The sequence below is a fragment of the Amblyomma mixtum genome, chromosome 5 (assembly GCF_055824585.1).
Source record: "Amblyomma mixtum isolate Tamu chromosome 5, ASM5582458v1, whole genome shotgun sequence".
NCBI classification, from domain to species: domain Eukaryota; kingdom Metazoa; phylum Arthropoda; class Arachnida; order Ixodida; family Ixodidae; genus Amblyomma; species Amblyomma mixtum.
Window position 1 is genome coordinate 16,130,638 of NC_143016.1, and position 22,157 is coordinate 16,152,794.

The 22,157-nt window shown below is 47.0% G+C and overlaps 1 protein-coding gene across 1 annotated transcript in view; it reads right to left on the bottom strand.

The window, feature by feature from the left end:
• The window catches only part of LOC149341377 (uncharacterized), a 55,214-nt gene that overhangs the window by 28,550 nt on the left and 4,507 nt on the right, over window positions 1–22,157 (bottom strand). The window contains exon 3 of the mRNA XM_089543460.1: window positions 15,374–15,481. The gene's annotated coding sequence lies outside the window, so the exon portion shown is untranslated. The remainder of the gene's footprint in view (window positions 1–15,373; window positions 15,482–22,157) is intronic.

Sequence of the window (22,157 nt, forward strand, 5' to 3'; positions counted from 1 at the left end):
AACGGACACTAATTACCATGAGCGTGAACTTTGCTTGACGAAGCGCCCGCCAGCGAAATTACCAATCTGTTCGTAACGAGAATGGTACACATGTTGGCGTGCTGTGTCTGCTGATAATTTATTGTTTCGAAATTTAAAGCCTCGCGGCTAGTACAGGACGTTAATGGCTGGTCCATAAATTAGGTGCAAGACTAAAAAATGTCTGCCTCGAAACTGTATGCGCTGAATTCTCAAGTACACGCGACTCCTTCTCTCGTAACACTAACTACCATCGTGCCCTGCCCTTTCGGGATATCAGCAAAATTTGCTTCTAGTTACTGAACGCGGCATCTGCCGAAATGTCTCACAAGACTCGCAGGCATATATGTTAATGACGATGCGTTAGCCACGATAGGCACGGGCCAACTTACGCTACCAGTGCATTTACTGTCGAGGGATTTGAGAAGACAACATAATATTTGCCTTTTCAGATGACATCTGCTGTGTTCCCAATTAGTCTAGCTACTACAACCTTGATTTTCGCAATATATCTTTAAACCTTAACAAAGTGCTTTCGTAACTTATGTGCATGATTGTTTTCTTTCTGGTTGTTTGCTTACTACCAGTTTGATACCTGCCCGTTGTTTCCGCTATCATCTCCGTCCCTCTCTTGCATGTCCCTGTTGCCCCTAACCCTGTGCTCATCCAGAACGTTCCCTTTTCTCCTTTCCCATTTCCTATCGCTACGCCCCCTCCCCATATCCTTACCCTTTCTCTCCGATGTGGTGGGACTAGCCCCTCTCTGGTAAGCTGGAGGACCAGCCGGCCTTAATAACTCGGGCTCAAAAAATGGTAGGGGTTTAACGAAGTTAAGCTGAGTAGACGTGCGAAAGCATGCGTTCATTCTTTAATTGGAGGGTTTATGGTTTATTAGGTTTTAACGGCCCAAAGCGACTCAGGCTATGAAGGACGCCGTAGTGGAGGCCTCCGGAAATTTCGACCACCTGGGGTTCTTTGACGGGCACTGACATCGCACAGTACACGGATCTCTAGAATTTCGCCTCCATCGAAGTCACTGAGCCAACGCGGCGGCCTTTAATTGGAGGGGACACTTCAGCTCCACCTTAAGGGTATGATGCGATAGTTTTAGTGGCTTAATGTCCACATATGCATAATTCGTCATTCTCTACTTAAAATCCATAGATCCCTGAGAGTCGTGATACCACCACCGGTGGGGCTTGTTGCGACCGAGGGTGCTCTTCCCGAGCAATCTCTCGCGAGCAATCATTAATTTAACTGCCGCCTGCAACGATGGTCAGTTTGCTCACAATCCGGTCACGACGCCACAAGGTCACGTGACCTAGGAGGCGCGACGCCCTCCTCCCATTGGCACAAGGCACAACGCACTAGAAGCAAGCGCACAAGACCAGAGAACATTCTCGCTCGGGGTTGGTACGCCTGGAGTAGTGCTTTCGCATTAAGACTTGCTCGATGCCTGTTTGTTTTCTGGCAGCAAAGTTTGCTCTCTTCTCTCTCCTACTTCTCCTTCCTTCTTACTGTCGTACTAGGGCTAGCACGAAATTGTATCTGGAAAACATAATGGGAGTGCGTTTCGAGAAATACGAGGAAAATGAGAGCCTTGTTGAGCATAAGAATACCGATGGATGGCCGATAGCCACTGCCACGAAGCAGGGCACAAGATTATGTTCGACAACTGCACGAATTTGACGGAAAAGAGACGAAAAAAAACGTGACCCGGTTGCTAAAGCCACTATGCTCGAGTGTCGCTTACGCTGCTTTGACAACTCGTCCAGCCAAGCGTGTGTTCATCAGCCACTCCCTAGTGAGGTGGCTGATATACATATAGAGGGTGTTTCGCCTAAGAACTTGCACAATTCTTAAAAATAGGCTTTTTTGATTTAGAATAGCGCTCTTTTCGGCATAGCATTGTCAGCGGTGTAGCCATCAGAATACAGCAAACACGTGCTAACTACCAAGCTGGTTAACTAAATATAAATAGTTAACTTTCTAACTATTACTATTCGGCTCCTTAATTATTGAGAGGCTGTAGCCCACTGTAATTAGCGGCCATATGAGTTTTTAGAATTTCGAAAACGCGCTTAACCTCGGCGCTGTGATCTAACAAATTTTGGCTATTTCGGCTAGTTGCGTGCGCTGGGGAGGTTGCTTTGCCTGCATGCTTCTCGAAAGCGCATGTATTTTGGCCCGATGTAGCCAAAATTTGTTGGGTCACAACGCCGAGGATAACCGCGTTTTCTAAATTCTAAAAACTGATATGGATATTACTTATCGTGGGCTGCACGCCTGTCAATAACTAATGAACCTAACGCTAGTAGTTAAAAAGTCAACTATTCAATATTAGTTAGCCAGACTGCTAGTTAGCACGTCTTGGCTACATTCTGATATAGTACACCGCTGACAATGATATGCCGAAAAAATCGCTATTCTAACCCAAAAAGCCAATTTTTAAAAATTGTGTAAAGTCTCAGATGAAACAGGCCTGTCTAGAGCGTCAAGCGGTTCTAAATTCGACCGCAATTCTTGTTATGGTTGCGAAGAAAGTAGCCGCCGTGTTGTTAGAAGTATTCGAGCCTGGCGCCTTATCCGTTACGTCATTAATGAGTTTTGATTGGTGTAGGAATGCTACACGGCTTTCTCAGATGTTTGCTATTGGAGAAAAAGTCATCCTACTCCAGGTTTTGAACTTGGGATCACCCACCATCCGGCTCAGTAGCGCTATCAACTAGCCTAACCAGGCCTTCTAGCAAGTGAGATATCCGTGTAACCTTCTTTTGAAGCAGTATGCCAGCGCTCGTTTCAATGTTAATCATTTATTCTCTTCATGGTGAGACGCTGCGGTCGCTCTGTGGTTATGGCGCTCGGCTGCTGACCCGAAAGACGCGGGTTCGATCCCGGCCGCGGCGGTCAAATTTCGGTGGAGGCGAAATTCTGGAGGCATGTGTACTGTGCGATGTCAGTGCTCGTAAAAAACCCCAGGTGGTCGAAACTTCCGGGACTCTTCACTACAGCGTCCCTCATAGCCGTAGTCGCTTTGCGACGTTAAACCCCAATAAACCTAAACCTGTTCTCTTGATGAAACCCTATATATATATATATATATATATATATATATATATATATATATATATATATATATATATATATATATATATATATATATATATATATATATATATATATATATATATATATATATATATATATATATATATATATATATACTATCTCCTTTGGAAGTTTTTTTTATTGCTTTATGCAAGTTTTCGTTTTACTACGTGAGTACACTTTACGAATTTCTTCTTATGCTGATGTTGTTTTAATCGGAATAGCAAGCCTTCGGCTCTCTAAGCCTTGTGTGGATAAGGCTATAAATAATTTTTTTATGAATGAATGGAAGACAATGGTACAGTATGAAATGTAAAATGTTCACGCTCTCCTTCAATCCACTCCTCTTCTATAGGTGGCCGGCTTAGGCTTTCATTGTGAAGTTGTGTCGCTCGGCTGCAGAATGCTCAGACGTCAGCGTTGTGAAACATCAAATCCCAGTGGACTGCGAGGTTCATATACATCCTGGGCAAACCATCATCGTCATTATCCTTGCCTTCTCAAGCTTCAACACAGTCAAACCCACTGCAGGAGAAAGGCCCTATCTATCTCCAATCGGCCCCCTGGTTCGTGCCAGCTGTGGACACTGTACCCCAGAAAATTATCTTTACTTGTCACTCGGCATGATTATGTGGTAACCTCGACCGCGTTTCCTTTTCCTTGGTATCCACTCTCTGACTCTGGCAAACCATCGTTCGTTCATTCTGCGCATAATGCATAGCCCGCTAATGTCATTGGTCGCACCTGAAGTTCACCTAGAATATTATGCGCTCACGTTAGAGTCTTAATCCACGTTTCTGTCTTTCTTTCTCTGGCGAGATTCTACGAGATCCCCCGCCCTCGCACAAACACCTGAACAAAAAGCAGGCTCTACGAGACAGCTGAAAACAAACGCCTTGACCACACCACTCCTCCTTCTTCTTCTTCGTATCTTCCCTCATAACGTTTCCTTTTCATATAGGACATATAGATAAAATAAGCCAGACCAGCGGCGGTAACGACTCACGTCGGCGTATAACATTAGGAAGGTTTTAGAGGTTTTATACTACTAGAGGTATTTTACTAGAGGTTTTATTGCAGAAATATGGAAGACGCCTTTGTTCTGCAGTGGGCACGGTTCGGCTGATAATGAAACGACAGCGCAAGAACTGCATCAAGAACTGCAAACCCGAAGCCTAAGAACCATGGCCTAATACACGTGGTATATAAAATTAACTAAGTCTGGAGGCGATCAATGCAATGCAATCGAAAGCTTCACTTTAGTAATATGAACGTCCCTTTTTATGAAGTAATGTAACAAACATGGAAAGACCTTTAAGCATATGTCTACCGTAATTAGTGCTTCATTCGGAGAGAGCTTGTCTAATGTACTGCGGCCATTTCTTTGTCTCATGCGTACCTCACGGTCGTACACAGAGAGACCAAGTAACGCCCCTTTTTGGGCTAACGGGAGGTCGAATTAAAGGTGCCGCGAGAGCTTGCAGTCCTAGGTTGAGATCAAAAGGCCCCGTTATGAGAGAACGCGCTCCGCGATGCGTTACGCCAGAGTCGGCACGCGCACATCATTACTGAACAGCCCAAACCGCCATCAAAAGGCTTTCATTCCAACAGCTCTGCAATCAAGCGCCGATGTGGAGATAACAGGTTTCTTGAAACGAGCCGGCGTAACCACCCCGTGGTTGCATCGTCCGCGCGCTCTCCTCTCTATACGCGCTTCGGTAATAGGCGGTGCAGCGGGGATTTCTTCAATCCTAAAGAGATGACAAGTGGTAAACCGAGAAACTATGCTTCTTTTTTTTTTCGTTGAATTGAAAGTAGGCCCGCATCGCGCGTGGACATTTGATGCCTAATGCAACAAGTTTCTGAGGCCTATAACGGGCACGAACCGGAACGCAACCTGTCCAAATGACGAGTTGGGTTGGCTCGCAACCGCGTATCGGAGGGCCAGTGGGTCTATCACCTGTGGGCAACGGTTAAAGGCTTGCACGCACGTGTTCGGAGCGCCGCAGGAATGCGCAATCACAACCCCTGGCGGCTGCCTCGCAAGCGGTGCAAACACACAGCTCCCGCCGATGCGGGCGGCGCTTCGAGCTCTAAGCAGACCCGCGAACTACAGAACGTGCCGCGTAGCACTCTGTCGAAATTCCCCGGGCGGCCAGAATTCCTCGTCAGGAAGGCTGGAATTTCTCGTAAGCCCTTCGACCCTCTTGGTGTGGCTTCATTGGCCGTCCTTCACTGCTTACGTCAGCTACACTCTCTCTCTCCCGCTTGCGGCCGCTGGCCCGACGCAAAGTGGCACCAGACAGAAGCGGCTGCACAACATTCTCTCCTTCCCCTCTCTCCACAACTGACCCGCGTGGTACCGGGGAAGAAGTGGGTGGGAGTGCCGTACGCGACCGAATCCCCGTCTACACTTGTCGCTCGGCAGGGACCGCTTCATTTCATTTGGGAAATGCCTTCTTAAGAATGGGACTAACGAATACGTCGTTTCGCGCAAACAAGAAAAAGCGAACAGATAAGCGTAAAGTGGTCATCCCGACTAAGCGGTTGAAGTAAAAGGGGAAAAGAAATGGCTAAGAGATTAGGTAGTGCTGGGATTGCTTAAGAAAAGAATTGTTCTCGTATTTGTGCTTGCGCAAATGAGCAACGCAAAGAAAAGGGAAACCGAGTAGTTGATGCAGACGATACTCAGGAACCCGTGTTCATTATCGCTGGACGAGACTTACCGTTCGTTGTTCCAAGTAAGGCCTCATTAGACTCGTACGCGTAGATTGTTAGCCAAAGGGCAACGGGACAACAGTGAACGCAGAGCGAAGCGGCGCAGCAACGGGATGAAGCTCCAGACCCTACTAGACGGCCGAGACTTATAAGATTGGTTTAAGCAGCGCCCGAAGCTGAGAAGCTTAACCCGTGCACTTACGAAATAAGATAACGAAACGATAATTAAGATGAGGTAGTGGAACCTCGGGGCCGTAAAAGAAAAACTGATGGGCGAGGTTCGAAGTGGAACACTTGGAAAGAGCGATCTCATTCAAGCCCGGACTGCCACAAAAAAAAAAAAGAAGAAAGCAAATACATGGCAGGGCTTTAATGACCATGAGGCACCAATATTCAGTAATACATATACGAAAGCACACGTAGAGAACAAGGCAGAAACCGCCTGCTTGATTCAATACAAGCTGCCCAGAAGGCATTAGGACAAATTTAAAGGACTCGGCGAGCCTTCCCGCGCACGTAAATTGCGTGCTTCTGAATTCACAGCGCTGCAGCTTCAATTTCTAGGACTAGAAGTTTCCGTTACCGCCGGGCACTGTTCGAGCGCTCTTGAACGTAAACACTGCTCACGGTTTGTTTTTCTTTCCTTCGTTCCAAAATTATCACATGCATCTGGTACCCGCGAGCTTAACGAAAACCCAATTTCAAGTATTGGCACCCCTAAATTTATTCGGCACCAGTGAGAGCTCGTACACTTTAATATCTTATAGAACAGCAATTTTTGTCTTTTTTTTGTGTGTGCTGTTCCTTTAGTGTCTTTATACGCTAAACTTACAGAACATCAGGACAGACAGTGAAAACTGAGCTCGTTTGTATTATGCCTGCAGGATATTCAATTAAGGAAAGGGGAATCAAACCTGTACAGAACCTGAAGGCGAATTCTCCTGCTTTTATATTTTTCTTTTTATTGAGTTTTTTGGGGTGTGGGTTAACAGTGGAAGTGCTAGTAAATCAAGTTGTCTTTAAATGTGTTTGGCAAAGGTAAAGTCGACCGCTGCCACTACATCAAAAACTACTTATATGTATATCTCTGTTCTATATTTTTCTTCTTCTGCCACCTTTTTGCTCATAAGATTGATTGATTGATTGATTGATTGATTGATTGATTGATTGATTGATTGATTGATTGATTGATTGATTGATTGATTGATTGATTGATTGATTGATTGATTGATTGATTGATTGATTGATTGATTGATTGATTTTCTTCGTGGCAGAAGCGAAGCTTTTTAAATCTTCCCTCGCTCTAGACTATTCAGCACTTCTGGAACAAAAGTTGTTAAGAAAGGTCACTTTCCTTCAGGTATGAACCATAGCCTGCTGACTGCTGAGTACAAGTTCCAGTCTTTCACAAGAAAGAATTAGCAAGGTGCTGCAGCATCTTCCCGATTACAGGGGGTCGTCGGATTAAGACTGGTCACCCTGTGCGCGAAAAAGAAAGCGACTCAAGACGGCGCAGCCAGGACCACCGTCATTCGAACTGCGATTTAGTGGGGAAACCTCATACATGCAACAGCGATATACGCGACAAGCACCAGCGGAGATGTGTTTTCATTAGGCGCCTGCGCACTCCGGCTTATCAAACACTCCCGTACTGTGTCACCTCGATTTGCTTGTAAGTGAGCAAACTGTGCAAGTGAGCATATCGACGCTAGTGATTCTGCACCGAACGCTGAAGCGCAGCGGCACTGGGAATCGAGCGCCCATGCCCGGCTCCACACGCACCTCGTTCTGCTGTGCGCTACTCGTAGTTAGAGTTACTGTATATGCTACCAAAGGTAGCAGAGTGGCCCGTAGGTTCGCCATCTTGCCTGTAAAGCAATCGAAGTGATGCGGCGAAACCGCACTCTGTTTCTGCAGGCGACATGCCCAGTGCAACACCGATCGGCTGTGGGCGCTTTTCCGAGGTTTTTAAACCACTTTTTCGCTTGATCGCAAACAAAGAGCATCGAAACAGCTGACTGCGTAATCCAGTCAAAAAAAATTGGCAGTGGCTTAGCTCTGGTTAAGCCTGGATATACAAGCGAAAAGCTGCAGTTATGCTTTGTTTGACGCCGTGGCTGTCGCAGTTAGCGCACAATGTACTGGCAGCACCACGATAACGGTGTGGGCAAGCGCGTTTTTAGCCCTCCTTCCGCATGCGTAGCAACTGTGGTAAACACGCGGCTGCAACGAAAGGGCAAACGGTGGCGAGGAGGCGAGCGCGCAGTAGCCAACTCCATCGCTACCACTTCTGGATCTTCTTTTCCTCCTTCCATGGCGAATGTCTGCGCCTCTTCTACGGCCGCCGCCGCCGCTCACGCGTTCTCGCAACGCCTTGCGAAAGAACCTTCTCGTCTTGGGACGGCGGCGGCGACCGCGCGGCAGCGGCGAGGGGTAAACCGGTGGCGAAGGGGAGAAGTGGCGACGTATCGTGCGTCGCGGCGGCGCCGAGGGGTGGCCCACGCGAAGCGCGGTGTTGACGAGCCTAGTGAAGCTTTTCGCTTCAAAATATAGTCAAGAAAGAGCGCTGCTCTTTCTAGCGCGCGCCTTGAACAGCAGCAGCAGGCGATCCCCATAGTCGCCTTCCCCGAACTATTTACCTGATAACTTAAGGGCAGACTCAGTATTATAAATACGCCGTAATAGCCATTTAATAGCCGGGCCTGCGTTAAAGAACCTGTTTATAGTCCCCTTTATTGAATCCGAAACTCCTGCAAAAAGATATGAGCCGGAAATAAAGGACAGTATAAAATCCAGAATACAGTTTACTCGAAACAGGAAGAACGTTTACATCTGAATTAAACAATCAGATGCCTAAACATGTTTTCCCTCATTTAAAAATTGTTTGCCATTCGGGTTTTATGCCAATAGGGATAAATACGCAACGCAGAGCTCTATTTCAGCGTTTCAACAGCGTACACGAAAAAGCGCAGAGCCGCAAGTCCAGCATGCTTCGGCAACGGAACCTCAAAGCAACTTTTAGCAAAAATAAAAAAAAAACGCGAGAGCTACGCACGTGAACAGCTGCAAGCGTAAACCATGGAGGAAATAGTTTTTTTTTTTTTTCCTCCATGACGTAAACAGTGGTTGGATAGTGGATACGCTTCGAACTTGGCCGGCTGTCAATCCAGTTCGCTGCAGCGGCGGCGTCGGGAATTACAAAAAGTGTCCCGAGCGTCCCCTTCTCCGCAGTACACGGTTGCTTCGACACCACGTGATGGCGCTCTACCAATGGAGTCGTGAGCGGCGTTTTGAAAACAGACGCGCAACTCTGCTACCTTTGGTAGCATATACAGTAACTCTACTCGTAGTCAACTCCAAATTTTGAAAGTACTCCATTAGCGACAAGCAGAGCGTTCAGTTCATTTAAAGTGTGTGGTCGGCCTCGCCGCCTCGATAAAATAATTATTTTGTCTACGGCAGCGGTGCAGCGGCGAGAACCACGCCGTCGCTCTCGCTGTAGCAAGTGGGGCAAAGACAAATCGCGAGGAGAGGAGCAATGTGTTAAAGCGGGGACGGTGAGCGAAATGTCTGATTGGCTAATCATGGGGGGAATTGCGGACGACAATAGAAATTATCTGTGGATGCAGAACCGAACGAAGAGGCAAGAGACACGGGAAAACGCTTACCCGACTGCGCCGCTCGTCGCTTGTGCCTTGCCGTGAAATTTCGCTTACATAGTGCTCGACGTTTAATTACTTTGCAGTTGTACGTTTTGAGGGGTTGCTTGGCTAGCTGACACCGTGTGCAGAGACCGGGAGCGTCCACTACCGCGTCAAGCTTCACCTAGTGACAGCCGTTACTTGAGTGAGCAATTTCGCACGGCGTGTAAGGAAAGCGACAATAGAGAGATTTACCACAACGGAGACGTTTACCGCGGCATGCGCAGGTGCCCAGACGTACACGATAGTCCGTCTCCGCTATGCTGAGAGTCTCTAATGTTCGCAACCTCAACAAGTCACTATAAAATCGAAATCGAACCAAGCATGAAGTCACAAAAAAGTGCCATGTTCAGGCTTCTGCGAAGGTTTAGAGGGGCTTCCATCGCTGCCGTCGACATGCAGAGTACGCGATCGGAAGACCTCCGCCTCCATACGCGTTTCGGCCGCGGTCCCTTCTTATTTGCATTGAATTCTAAATATCTTACTTGTGAAGGGCTCGCTACTTTCACATTTGACACCCTGACAAGGTTTGTATTCAAGTACTCCTTCTTGGGCTAACTTCCCCTTAAAGAATAATTTGCTTCGAGAAAGTAAAAAAGTGAACAGAACTCATTTCCACCATCGTAACTACTGGCAAAGAAAAACAAAATATTCGTTAGGAAAGATACTGAAGAATTCAGACAAAAGTAAAAGACACTCAGTTCTTAATTAATGATAATTGCGGAAAAGAGGAATAAATAGAATACTCTCCTCCTAATTGCCAATTATTGACTGTTTTTTATTCATTTTTTCACTTTTTGTACCTAGAGCCTCTACGCGCTTCACGTAATGTTCGCTGCTCGTCTCGGAGAAAGCAGAGTGCAATGTGCCACAAACGCGTGGCGAAAATCTTAACGTAATTTTTTAGTCTATTAAAAAATGTATGCAAGTTTATGATCTCCCAGTTCGGAGTGATTCTATGGTATTAGCGAAGGAAATTTGCATAAAAAATTTGTCTTTTTTAGCGTATTTGTTCTAACGGAAGCATTTTCAGCATCATCAGTGTAGGTACAGCTCTGACGTCAGCAATTAGTTTTGCGAAAAACCTGAGAAAACGGTTTTAGCTTAAAGAAAATGTAGAAATGAATAGGAAGATTATGCAGGAAGAGGTTGCCGTGACCAACAACATCAACTCCCAAAGTTACTCTCGAGAAGCGCCGTTCACCGGCCGACATGAAAGCGGGGGCTGTCGTATTTTCGTCCCACAAAACACTGGGAACAAAAATAGACCGGATATTTATTTCATAAAAATTCCCCCCCCCCGCGAAACACAAGACAGCTCTTTCGGATTACACATTGGGCGTTAGCCGTTGTTTTGCGTCGCTTCCACGAAGTCGCTTCAGAGGAAAACAGGTTCTCATTTCGGCGTGGAAACACAGAGAATCGGCATAAACAAGAAAGGGGGAAACGTGAAAAAAAGTCTCCTCCTCGCCCTCATTGCTCCACGGGACTCACGCTGAAGGGGAAAACTCCGAGGCCAAGGCTGTGGAGGCTTGAATCGACTGTCATTGTGATACGCTAGGCTTTTGTGTCATTCGGAACACCCGCACAAAGAGGCTTCACGCTGGGACTGCCACGAGGTCGCACGCAATGTGGGCCGCCACCTCGCCGTGTATGGGTTCAGCCGGAGAGGTAGTGGCGCTCATTTTCCGCCACCTTTATACGCTGCAAGGTTGCGAAACAATGCGGTGTCCTTTTTATTACCTCCTGGAAAACACAACTGTTACGCGTTAAACACGAACAACATGAATAGTGGCTTATTGATGGCTGTCTCAGTAAGCATCCGCCTTTGTGAACAGATGCTCGGTGGAATTCATTTCGTGCGCATGCGTGTTCGTGCGTGCACGTATGTGTGTGTGAACCCGCCGCGGTGGTTCAGTATTAACGGCGCTCGGCTGCCGGCCCGAAAGACGCGATTTCGATCCGGGCCGCGGCGGCTGAATTTCGATGGAGGCGAAATTCTTCGAGTACTGTGCGATGCCAGTGCACGTTAAAGAACCCCAGCTGGTCGAAATTTCTGGAGCCCTTCACTACGGCGTCCCTCATAGCCTGAGTCACTTTGGGACGTTAAACCCCAATAAATCAAATCAAATCATATGTGTGTGTGAGTGTGTGCGTGAGTGCGTGCGTGCGTATGTTCATTCGAATGTGTAACCTCTTTTCCCTTATTCAATAATCCCGAACTGCGTACTTTCCACGCGCTGTAAAACTTACGTTAGGACGAAAGAGTCGTAATTCTTCCACATGACCGCATTTTCTAGCTGTTTTTGAGTGACAGCTGTATTGGCATCATTCGAAGAAATTATGTCGTTGTCGGCGGCGGCGGCGTCTGTGAACGCCGCATCGACCCCCCACCCCCTTCTCCCCTTTCCTTACATTCCTAACCCTTCCCTCACAACCCAGGATTGCTCTCCGCACCTGGCTACTCCAACACTGTCAACGCCGCACCCCAGCTGCCGGTGCAGTTCGCACTGCACAAAGGTAAAGGTCTGGTATATTTTTAATTTGCTTATACACTTGCGTGCCGAATTATCGCGGACCCAATTTTCGCCCGCAGTAAACAATTCAGCTAGATTACAACTAGTACCTGGATAAAATATCCTGTAAAATAACCTGTATAGATGGTCGTGTAAACGAAGGACATGTTGCCCCACGTTATCTCGTGAATGTTATAAGTACAGGGAGCAAAATAAGGGAATTTGCGTGCGAGGAATAAGCCAGCCTGTATAGGATACACAGACTTCTGTGGGAAATTATTAGGAATGCATTCCTGCAGCTGTAGAGCTTACCATTCTGCGTGAGAATTTACTTTTTTTTTCTTCAGTTGCTGTGGGCTAGTAATAATATGCTGTATGATTAATACGCCCCCGTGACCATCGAAGTGTATGTGGGTCTGGTTAATAAAAAATGGTTTTACCAAAAAGCTGTCACGAGTGTTTCAGATGTTAAGAAGTACAGTCGATCGACAGCGAAATACGGGAAGCTAAACAGAGAGAGCCTATTTCGTGGACTAAGGGATGACAATTAAGTCAAATATGCAGGAAGAACTATGTTGCTGGCAGTCAGGTATTATTGGTAGCAGTTTCACTATAATAGGGCGCAATCAAGTGGTTGAGTGCGTGACTGGAGAGACACGAGAGTGGCCTTTCCCTTGCAGTGGGCGCAGTCAGGCTGATGATGATGACGAAGCGGCTGATCCATGGAGGGGAAATGCTAGGACTGGCTCTGCAAGGCTACAGCATTCTGTTACACTGGCAACGCTATTGACACCGATGCTGTAATCCATCTCGAGGAATGACATGTCATAACGACGTTTCAAGCTAAAAAATCAGCGTCAGAGAGGCTGAGCGCCCTCTAGTGTTGCCGTATCGCCTCAGGGGTATGTGCGAAAAGAAGCACGAAATTTGAGACGTCGCGTGAAGAGTGTACGGTAATAGGCCAACTACGGTAAGAGAAGTTCCCAAAGACCACTGAAAGAGCCCGGATCAAGTTTAGCTTTATGAAATCAGAATAAAAAAAAAGTAAAGTAAGCATCGCTGAGCCTATCGCAAACAACTGATTACTTATTGCCCTGTAACGCCCCTGGACCTGTCTTTTGCAATAATACACACGGTCAAACCCAACCACGAAGTGTATGTTAAGCTGGACTTTGGTCAACCTGCAGAAGTAAAATAAATATTGGCGCGACTGGGTTTCTGACCCGCGGCGGCGCGAACAGATGATCTTGGTTTGGTTTATGGGGTTTAACGTCCCAAAGCGACTAAGGCTATGAGAGACGCCGTAGTGGAGGGCTCCGGAAATTTCGACCACCTGGGGTTCTTTAACGTGCACTGACATCGCACAATACACGGGCCTCTAGAATTTCTCCTACAAAGAAATTCAACCGCCGCGGCCGGGATCGAACCCGCGTCTTTTGGGTCAGCAGCCGAGCACCATAGCCACTGAGCCACCGCGGCGGCCAGATCATCTTCGACGGCCAGTGCACGAGAGCACTATGCTATAGCCGCAGCCTATCACATTACGTGTTATACTGCAACACACTCTCGCGCTGTGCACTGCACATCGTCGTCTTCCTCAACTTCCATCTACGGCGCGAACAGATCAGATCAGCTTAACCTTGATCAGAGCTTAACCTCAGTCTAGTGCCGTCGTCAGACCAGACGAGCCGAAGACTCAGCAAAGCAAAGCCGTGAGCCAACCAGGCTAAACACATGCTTTCGCACGTCTATTCGGTTTATTTACATTAAAACCTTACCAACTTTTTTTGTATCATTTCCACGAATTCCTTAATTTTCCCCCTCGTTCATTCGTTCACCTTTATTTTCTTTTTTCTTCCTGTTATTTTCATTTTTCCTTTGTCTCTTCTCTCTCTCCTTTTGTATTTCTTTTCTCTTAAGTTTTTCTTTCGCGTTCCTTTCTTTTTCTTTCTTCTTTTTCCCTTCTATTTTGAGCCATGTCTTCCCTTTCTTTAACACCCCCCCCCCCCCCCCCACCCCCTCCCCTTGATAGACCATGTCGTTACACACTGTCGCACAGCCCCGTTACTTGGATTGGCGTGGTAGCTGCGTTTAGTACCCTCTAAAGGAAAGGCACGGTCTCGCAATGGGGGGAGTGAGAATAGTATTACGTAATCAAAAACTCGAGGTCACTGCACGCAGCCGAGTCCCCGCTGGCGTCGTAGCACCATCACGAAGACAGTGAACAAGGTTGGTTGGTTGGTTTATGGGGTTTTAACGTCCCAAAGCGACTAAGGCTATGAGAGACGCCGTAGTGGAGGGCTCCGGAAATTTCGACAACAAGGAAGCGTGTAATTGAGAATGTTTTCCTATTCTTTTTTTTTGTTTCTTTCTTATTTCTTCATTTCGTTTCCTAAACTCTTAACTATCGCAAGCCTTTCCCTACTCCGCCATCACATGCTAGCTTTCATTCGAACGTTTTTATTTTCGCTTTCGCTAGTCGGTGCTTCCGCAATGACTTCTTGCTGTCTTCCTTTTTTCTTTCTCTGTGAATAGCGATTTCATATCCCAGCTGCGCGGCTTTCAGGTCTGTCAATATTTGTCGCCTTTTATTCAGGTTTCAGCGATACTTTACTTGTTGCGCGCAGCCCAACTCAAAAACTTCGAAGCCACTATTTCATGCACCCCATCACTACTCCACTGCCATCGGTTCAGGCCAGAGGCACGTTTCCTGGACCGACCTCTCCAACCTACCTGTGCATGTCGCATTCCGTTATTTTCTCTGTACTATTTATTGGGTAACTACACCTCTCACTAACTGTTTTATTTTGTCCTCTTATCTCACCTAATCTTTTCCTCGGCTCTCGATTTTACGGCGTGCAAATCACTCAGACTGCCGCTGTGGACTGTAATCAATGTCTCCTCGTTTTGTTTTATTCTCTCTCTTTCGCGTTCCTCATTTAACGCGATTCACTGCCCTTTCGCCCAATTAGGGGTTCCTTGTACGATTCCTTAGTTCCCCGCCTATCCTTTCCTCTGGGACACGTAGGTCAGCCTTGACTTCTTGCGAAACGGGGGACATTCAGGTACACGCCTATCCGATTAACCTTTTCGCTTGTCTGTACTCTTCGTCTCCGCCTCCGTCCGAGTTAGGTCAGCCAAGCCAAGCAATCCTTTTTTTTAATTGCGACCAAACGACAGCTTGCTTTTCAAGGCGAAGAACAAAAAATCCTATCCAGTGTAAGGCGCCGCACAAACGAGGCGGAAAGCGGTATCCGACGTTGTTAGTGTCGTTGAAATTGCTGTACTAGGTCCTCATACCTTACACCTCACCTGGAGCTTACTGAACTGCTTGGACTGTGTTTTCCTGATTCTGCCTCAGCGAGACCCTGCAGGTCCTCCGGTGTCATTTTGTGCTCCTGAAGACGTCCTGTGATGGACCTATCCGGGGAAAGAATGCAAGTGTGGCTCTTGAAAATTAAAAAGCCCTAGTTGCTTATGCGCCATAAAACCCCCATATATATCTTTCGGGAAGATAAGTAGTGGCTGCTATCGCTATCGTCGGTTACACGTATACAGCTGTCGCTGTCATATTTGTTGCTCCGTAAGCAGGCGAAACTGGCTGCAGGTTTCGTCATTGCAACTATCGACAAATTTCAGCTCTGTGCCTACAGATACTGTTGGAACCCAGTTGCTTCTTACACTCCCAGAGAGTGCACGGCGATCGAGTGGCAGCAGTCGCTTGGACCGATCCTTGGAAACGGCGACTTCGAAAACGGCGAAGTGAGCGTGTTATGAACACCCAGCGTGAACTGGGTTTCTCATTCTGTGATTCCCTGCCCCGCGAGTACGTCTTTTAAGGACAAAGGTGTAGGTGTGTAGCATACGTCCTCTGAGTGCGGACAGGATGAGTGCCTTCGTAGCCTTCAAGACTCAAGACGTATGATGGCCATACAACAGAGCTTTTCTCAACATATAATATAGTCCCTGCAGTACATCTATACAATTTAAACTTAAGTATGAAGTATAAAATCTTGTTGACAAAATCCAATACATGCTTTCTCTCGCTGTGCAATCTCAGACAATCTTTGGATGTTCCTTACAACATAAGACACAAAAACATTCGGCTAGTCCCCTTCTCGCGCACAAAGAGCGGTTTTAGTAGATTGGAACATCGCTTGCCAGTATTATTAAACACACTTCAAGACACAGACATGGACATAAGAACAGCGTCAAAACCCGCACTCGTTAAATATTTTAGGAATCTAACAGTATGAAGCAATAGATTAAGGATTGGCAGTTGCATGTTGTAATTAAAGAAGCATTTCTGTATAAATACATTTGTCTATGTTTCAGATTTCATTTTTGAAGTATGTACATGTTGTATAAATTTTTGTGTGTAGAGTTTTTATATATATACAGCGTCTGTTCTGAAAGTAGTAGGACTGATTTTTTGCTGGGCGAACGGGCTGACGAGAGGCGGTCTGCGCGTGCAGGATCGTTGAAAGGGGATATTGAGAATGCTGGGGAAAATCGGCAGTCGGCTGTGGGCCGTTGAAGAGAGCAGGTCGCCTGTACTGTGAACCCCTGTCGAAGCGTCTCGTCACGCAGAATCATGGAGCGTTTGCTGGATCAGCGATACGCGATCAAATTTTGTGTAAATCTTGGTAAAACAGGCAAAGAGACTTACGACATGATTAAGGACGTCTACCGTGACGCTGCCATGGGTAGATCAGGTGTTTTTTGAGTGGCGCAAGCTGCTCCAAGAAGGTAAGGAAAGAGTGGAAGACGACGACCGCTCCGGACGCCTTCGGCCAGCAAGACCAACGAAAATGTGTAGCGAGTGAAAAATTTACTCACCAGTGACCGTAGTATAAGTATCAAAATGATTGCTGATGATTTGAGCATTCTTCAAACACAAGTTCTTGAGATCATGACAGAAAACTTAGCCATGAGCAAAGTGTGCGCGAAGTTGGTGCCGGGAGTGTTGTCAGAGGAGCAAAAGGCCAACCGGAAAGCGATCTGCCAGGATCTTCTTCATCATGTGAATGAGGACCCCGATTTTTTGCCCTGCACAAGGCGGCAACGCTGCATCAGCCCCCCTACAGCCCCGACTTGGCCCCGCTAGATTTTCTTTTCCCGAGAATAAAATCGGCGCTGAAGGGGAAGCATCACGGATCGGTAGAGGCGGTTCAACAGGCCGTGACGAGGGAGCTCAACAGCATTGCGGTCCAGGCGTTCCTGGAGGCGTACGAAAACTGGAAAACTCATTGGCAGCAGCGTTTAGGTGCGGAAGGGTGCTACTTTGAAAAATTCTAATCGTTTGTATTACTCTCATGAATAAATTTTATTTTAAAAAATGAGTCCTACTACTTTCAGAACAGACCCTGTATATGTGTGTGTGTGTGCTGACTAGGTATAATGCTGTCTGGTGTACGCGCGTAAAATATTATTTGATGGTATTTTGTGCTGTAGTGCAAGAACTTATGCAGAAACTAATCTAAACATTGTGTGTAATTTTTTGTGTGATTTGAAACCGCTGTACGCTGCCATCAAAGGGGGCAAGGACCTTAGTCAAGCTGCTTAACTAGCAGCTTTTAGTCCTTGCCCTCACATTTTTTCTGTACCAGGATAAATGTGGAATAAAGTGAATGTGAATGTGACTCACCGTTTTGCACAAGTAAGATGCTCAGACCAGTAGCATATTGCGTGCCCTTGTTACAGATAAAGCCATTCTATTGTCGCTTACACTTTCATTAAGTAGCGCCAATCTTTGAAGACAGCCGCTGCCTTTTTTCTGCATCCTCATATGGCGTTTCCGGTTCCGATTTTTGCCTTCCGCCGGTAGGCGTCGTCCATTTTCTATCTGTTCGTATACGTGCCTCGCCCCGCCCCGGCGCTGCGTACTTCAACGTTCGAGCAGGCCTTATATCACTGCGCTTCTACGGTGTTTCTCGGCTTCTTGTAGCCGGACCGACTTGTTTCGCGCTCACTAGGCGATAGACGAAAACCGTACCTATGCAACACAGCCGCAGACATACTCGCACCGAGAATACAAAATGGCAGCGCTTCCGTTCAAGACCGGAAGCTGGAAACCTATGGGATGAGGAGGAAGAGCCGTGGGAGAGAGGACGGGGGAGATTGGCGCTACTTAACCTGGTCGCCAGAAAACTCCCTGGAGGGGCTAAAGCCCCTTAGGGAGAGAGATGGGGAGAATGGGAAAAAGGAATTCAACCGCAACCTGAATGACTGCGCACATTCTCATCCCGCTTTTTGAATCCCGCCTTCGGGTAAACAGCAAAAGCCTTAGCTTGAGACCGCTGCCGCGTACAATATGGTAGATTTAACGGTTCTTTTGGCTTCATAAGACCGTCGAATTCAACGCACCCGGTTTTTTCGTCACTACCGTTAAGTTAGCGCTTATTAAAAATTTTATATATATATATATATATATATATATATATATATATATATATATATATATATATATATATATATATATATATATATATATATATCTTTTGTCGAGTGTCCACTAACCCGAAGACGCTAAGTGAACCTCGGAGTTTCTTTTAACTTCTGTTTTTTTAAAACAAGTGCAGGTCGCATTTTTAATTTTGTTAACTTTATGAAGACCTTGTTACATCTAGCTTTTGACTCGCCTCAGGGGACAAAGAGTGACACTGATAGGTTCAGCACGTGAGTTTCCGACGACCTTGGATTGGAAGGCACAAGTTGTAAGCACACAAACCCCGCCAGTTATAATGTGAGTTACGCTCACCCCCGTGAAGCCTGGAGTGCCCTTCAGGATGCTATCAAGCTGAAAATGATTACGAGAAAACGATAGCGTGTATGAGGCTGAAAAATACGCAAGAAAGCACATACCTTTCTTTTTTTTTTTTTTTCAAGGTGTGAATTTCGTTCACTGTAGAAGACTTGACGCAATTTGTGTGGGGCGAAAATGTTCAAGCGAAGAAAATGCAGTAAAGAGAAATGCGGACGCAGCGAGACGTGGTGCTGTGATCGTGATGCTGGGAGAGGCGGCAGTGATGAGGGCTGCTGCCGGCAAGTATTAATTTGAGAGGATCGACTGGTCTTGCGCTGACAGTTTCCTCTATCAAGAACACCGTGCGTCAGAACACGCTGCTTGTCGACATCAGGCCGACGTTGCGTAACAGAGAGAGCAGGAGCTGCGGAGCACCCTGTCTCGACATTCTGGAAAAAAAAAAAAAAAAATTGGTACCGCAGTACGAACCCTGAGTGGACGCTGAAAGCTCTTCCTCCACATATTAGGTCGGCGCCTTCATAAATAGCCTTCTCTTCTGTTCAACTACATGAAATGCCTGCATGAAACAACATATTGCGCGTCGCTCTATTCGTAGAGCACAGCGAAAGAGGAAATGATGAAAAGGGGCTTCGCGTCGCTGATTGCAACGAATGTGTGTAAGCTATTCAGCTCTGAATCAACGCAGGAACCTTACTGTCCAAGTCCAGGTTAGCCAGCACAGCGGACTAGGGGTCTTGTGCAATTTTGAAGCAAGTAATGCTTTGTACATGCGCCCAGTAATAACTTGCGGTTAAAAATCGGTAACGAATCGCATGCGAGACTCAGTTGTTGGCCAAGTGTACAGACAGAACTTGGTCAGTCTTGGTTAGGGTTTAATGAAGAAAGAATCTGGAATAAATAAAAGTTCTGTAGCTCGGAATCTGGTGCGATTCCTGTGAAAGAAGTGTTTGTACTGTCGGCCAGACAATAAATAAAATAAGCGTGTGGACGAATGCACCGTCATCATTGAAACGGACGTGGACATGGACAAAAGCAAAGGTACAGGGTGTAGTTTTCCTGTGCGCAGAGAAATTATTTTGTTCTGATCGATTCCAGGCCTCCATTAGACACCGAGAAAGACACCGTGCTGAGCTTTTCTCCTGCTTCCTTTATTTAACTCACCCCTTTTCTGCTCAGCTCGTAGTTCGACGCTGTAATTCTCGGCCAACGTCAAAACATGTTGTGCAGTAAAGCGTCAGCCGATATGTTTGCTACCATAGTGACCTCACAAAAAAAAAAAAAAAAAGAAACTTTATGCCGTATTGCTACCGTTGTCGTTTCTGAGCACAATGAATGGTTATGAAAGTTGCGAGAGGAGCGCTTCTCTATTTTTGGGGAACGGAATCTATGGTGTAGGCAGGCACAAGCTTTAGTGATAGCGGTACAGGTTTTGAAAGGTGCATAGTATTAAAAATCATGGCCTACTGACATTTACGGCAGCTCAGACGGCGCTCTTGCTGTGCAAGTGTTTAAGCCTCACTTAGACGTTAAGTCCTTGCTAATTGTTAACCCCGTTCAAAACCGTGCAAATTTTTCGCGGCGTTGCAACAATTTTTTTTATTTCCGTTCGATAACCTGCGCGGGCTCACTACTTAATTGCTCACTGAAGGCCAACATACGACCTTTAATTAGCCTCGTTAGGGACGACGTCAGAGCTGTTCCGTCATGCCGAAAACACTCGGATTGGCCGTTAGTAGTTGCTAATCTGACCCGTACCCTTCCCATGACCCAGTGGTGAGGCGTGCTATCACGGGACGGCAGTCTGCATGCTCCGTTTGCCCTCGTCTCCTGCGCTCCTGCGTTTGCCTGCGTTAAGCACTGACCTGTCGTCACGCTGTTGTGCATCGCCATTTCGCGAGCCCCGCGACCCTGTTCGCTGTACCCTAATCCCTCCCAGCTAATAGCGACCGAAACTCACGACTCATTGAAACAAATAAACAAGAAGCCGATCCTCCGGCATCTCTGGCCGAGCTCAGAACTCCCCGACTCTTGTTCCAAACTAGTCCCTGGGGTGAACGCACGCCCGGCATTAGCGCGCGAGCATAAGCAACTACCGCAACAGAATCGTGCATGGTACGGCACGTGTCTGGCAGAATGCATGCATGCATATACAAAGCGCGAAGCGGCGAAGTTAAGCCGAGCAAAGCCAAGGCGACGCCGAGCGAAGTATACGAGCAAAGGGTTACGAAAATGAACGGGGTCATTTGGCGGTTAGCGCAGGGAGCGAACGGCGTGGGAGCAGAGGCTTAGCCCCCGCGCCGGCGTCCCCGGGATTGAGAGCTCGCGCTTGAGCGCCGGCTGGCCCGTAACGGGAGGCCCTGTCCCCGAGGGCCCGCGCCTGCTGTAGATCCACATTAGGGCGCACAAAGGACGCGCTCCCGCTCGGGCGAGAGCGCGACCTGCCAGGGCTCCCCTGACGTGCGGCCCTATACAGGCGAGCTGTTTCGCTTCTTAGGCGCGAAAGGCGAGTGAGTGATGCGGGGCCACTGAATAGAGAATTCAAAAGCCCAATAACCGCCAGATCATAGGCGTTCATACGGGGAATCGTGTGAGACGAGGAAGCTGTGGGTTTTATTTATACTTATTTATATATTTATACTTATTTTTATTTATACTTATTTAGTGACTGTTGTTACGAAACGTGTTTAAGAATTAAATAAGAAGAGTTGGAGGACAGCTATTGCCATTAGCTGTGGCAGTGCGATAGCATAACGTGCCATATATTGCGGCTAAGAGAACATAGATATTGTTTTTGCGCCTTGTCGACAGCATACGAAGTGTACGCAGTTCACCTTATTCGGTTCCCTTCGGTCGGTTCATGAACAGGGACAACTTCGACCGCAACCTCCTTCCCTTCCTCCTCCTTTTAACAATCGTTGTCCCGAATGTAGTCAAGGGTTCGACGGCATACCGTCTGGTCAGGAATCATGGCTTGATGAGATTCACTGGTCACTGACCATGGTCAAACAAAAACAAAAATGACGTTTCGGGAGCGCTACGGCTCTCTTGTTCACAACAAAAATGACGTTTCGGGAGCGCTACGGCTCCCTTGTTCACAATCTGGTTGTGAACAAGGGAGCCGCAGCGCTCCCGAAACGTCATTTTTGTTTTTGTTTGACCATGGTCAGTGACCAGTGAATCTCATCAAGCGTTGTCCCGAATCCTAGCTATCTGTTCCAGATCCCACCCTATCTCGTGAGCGATATGGTAGGCTCCACCACGGCCCTTTCTGCGTACGTGACACCAGAGGTATGGTTGAGCACGCTTGAGTTATCCTGGATTCTCAACTCC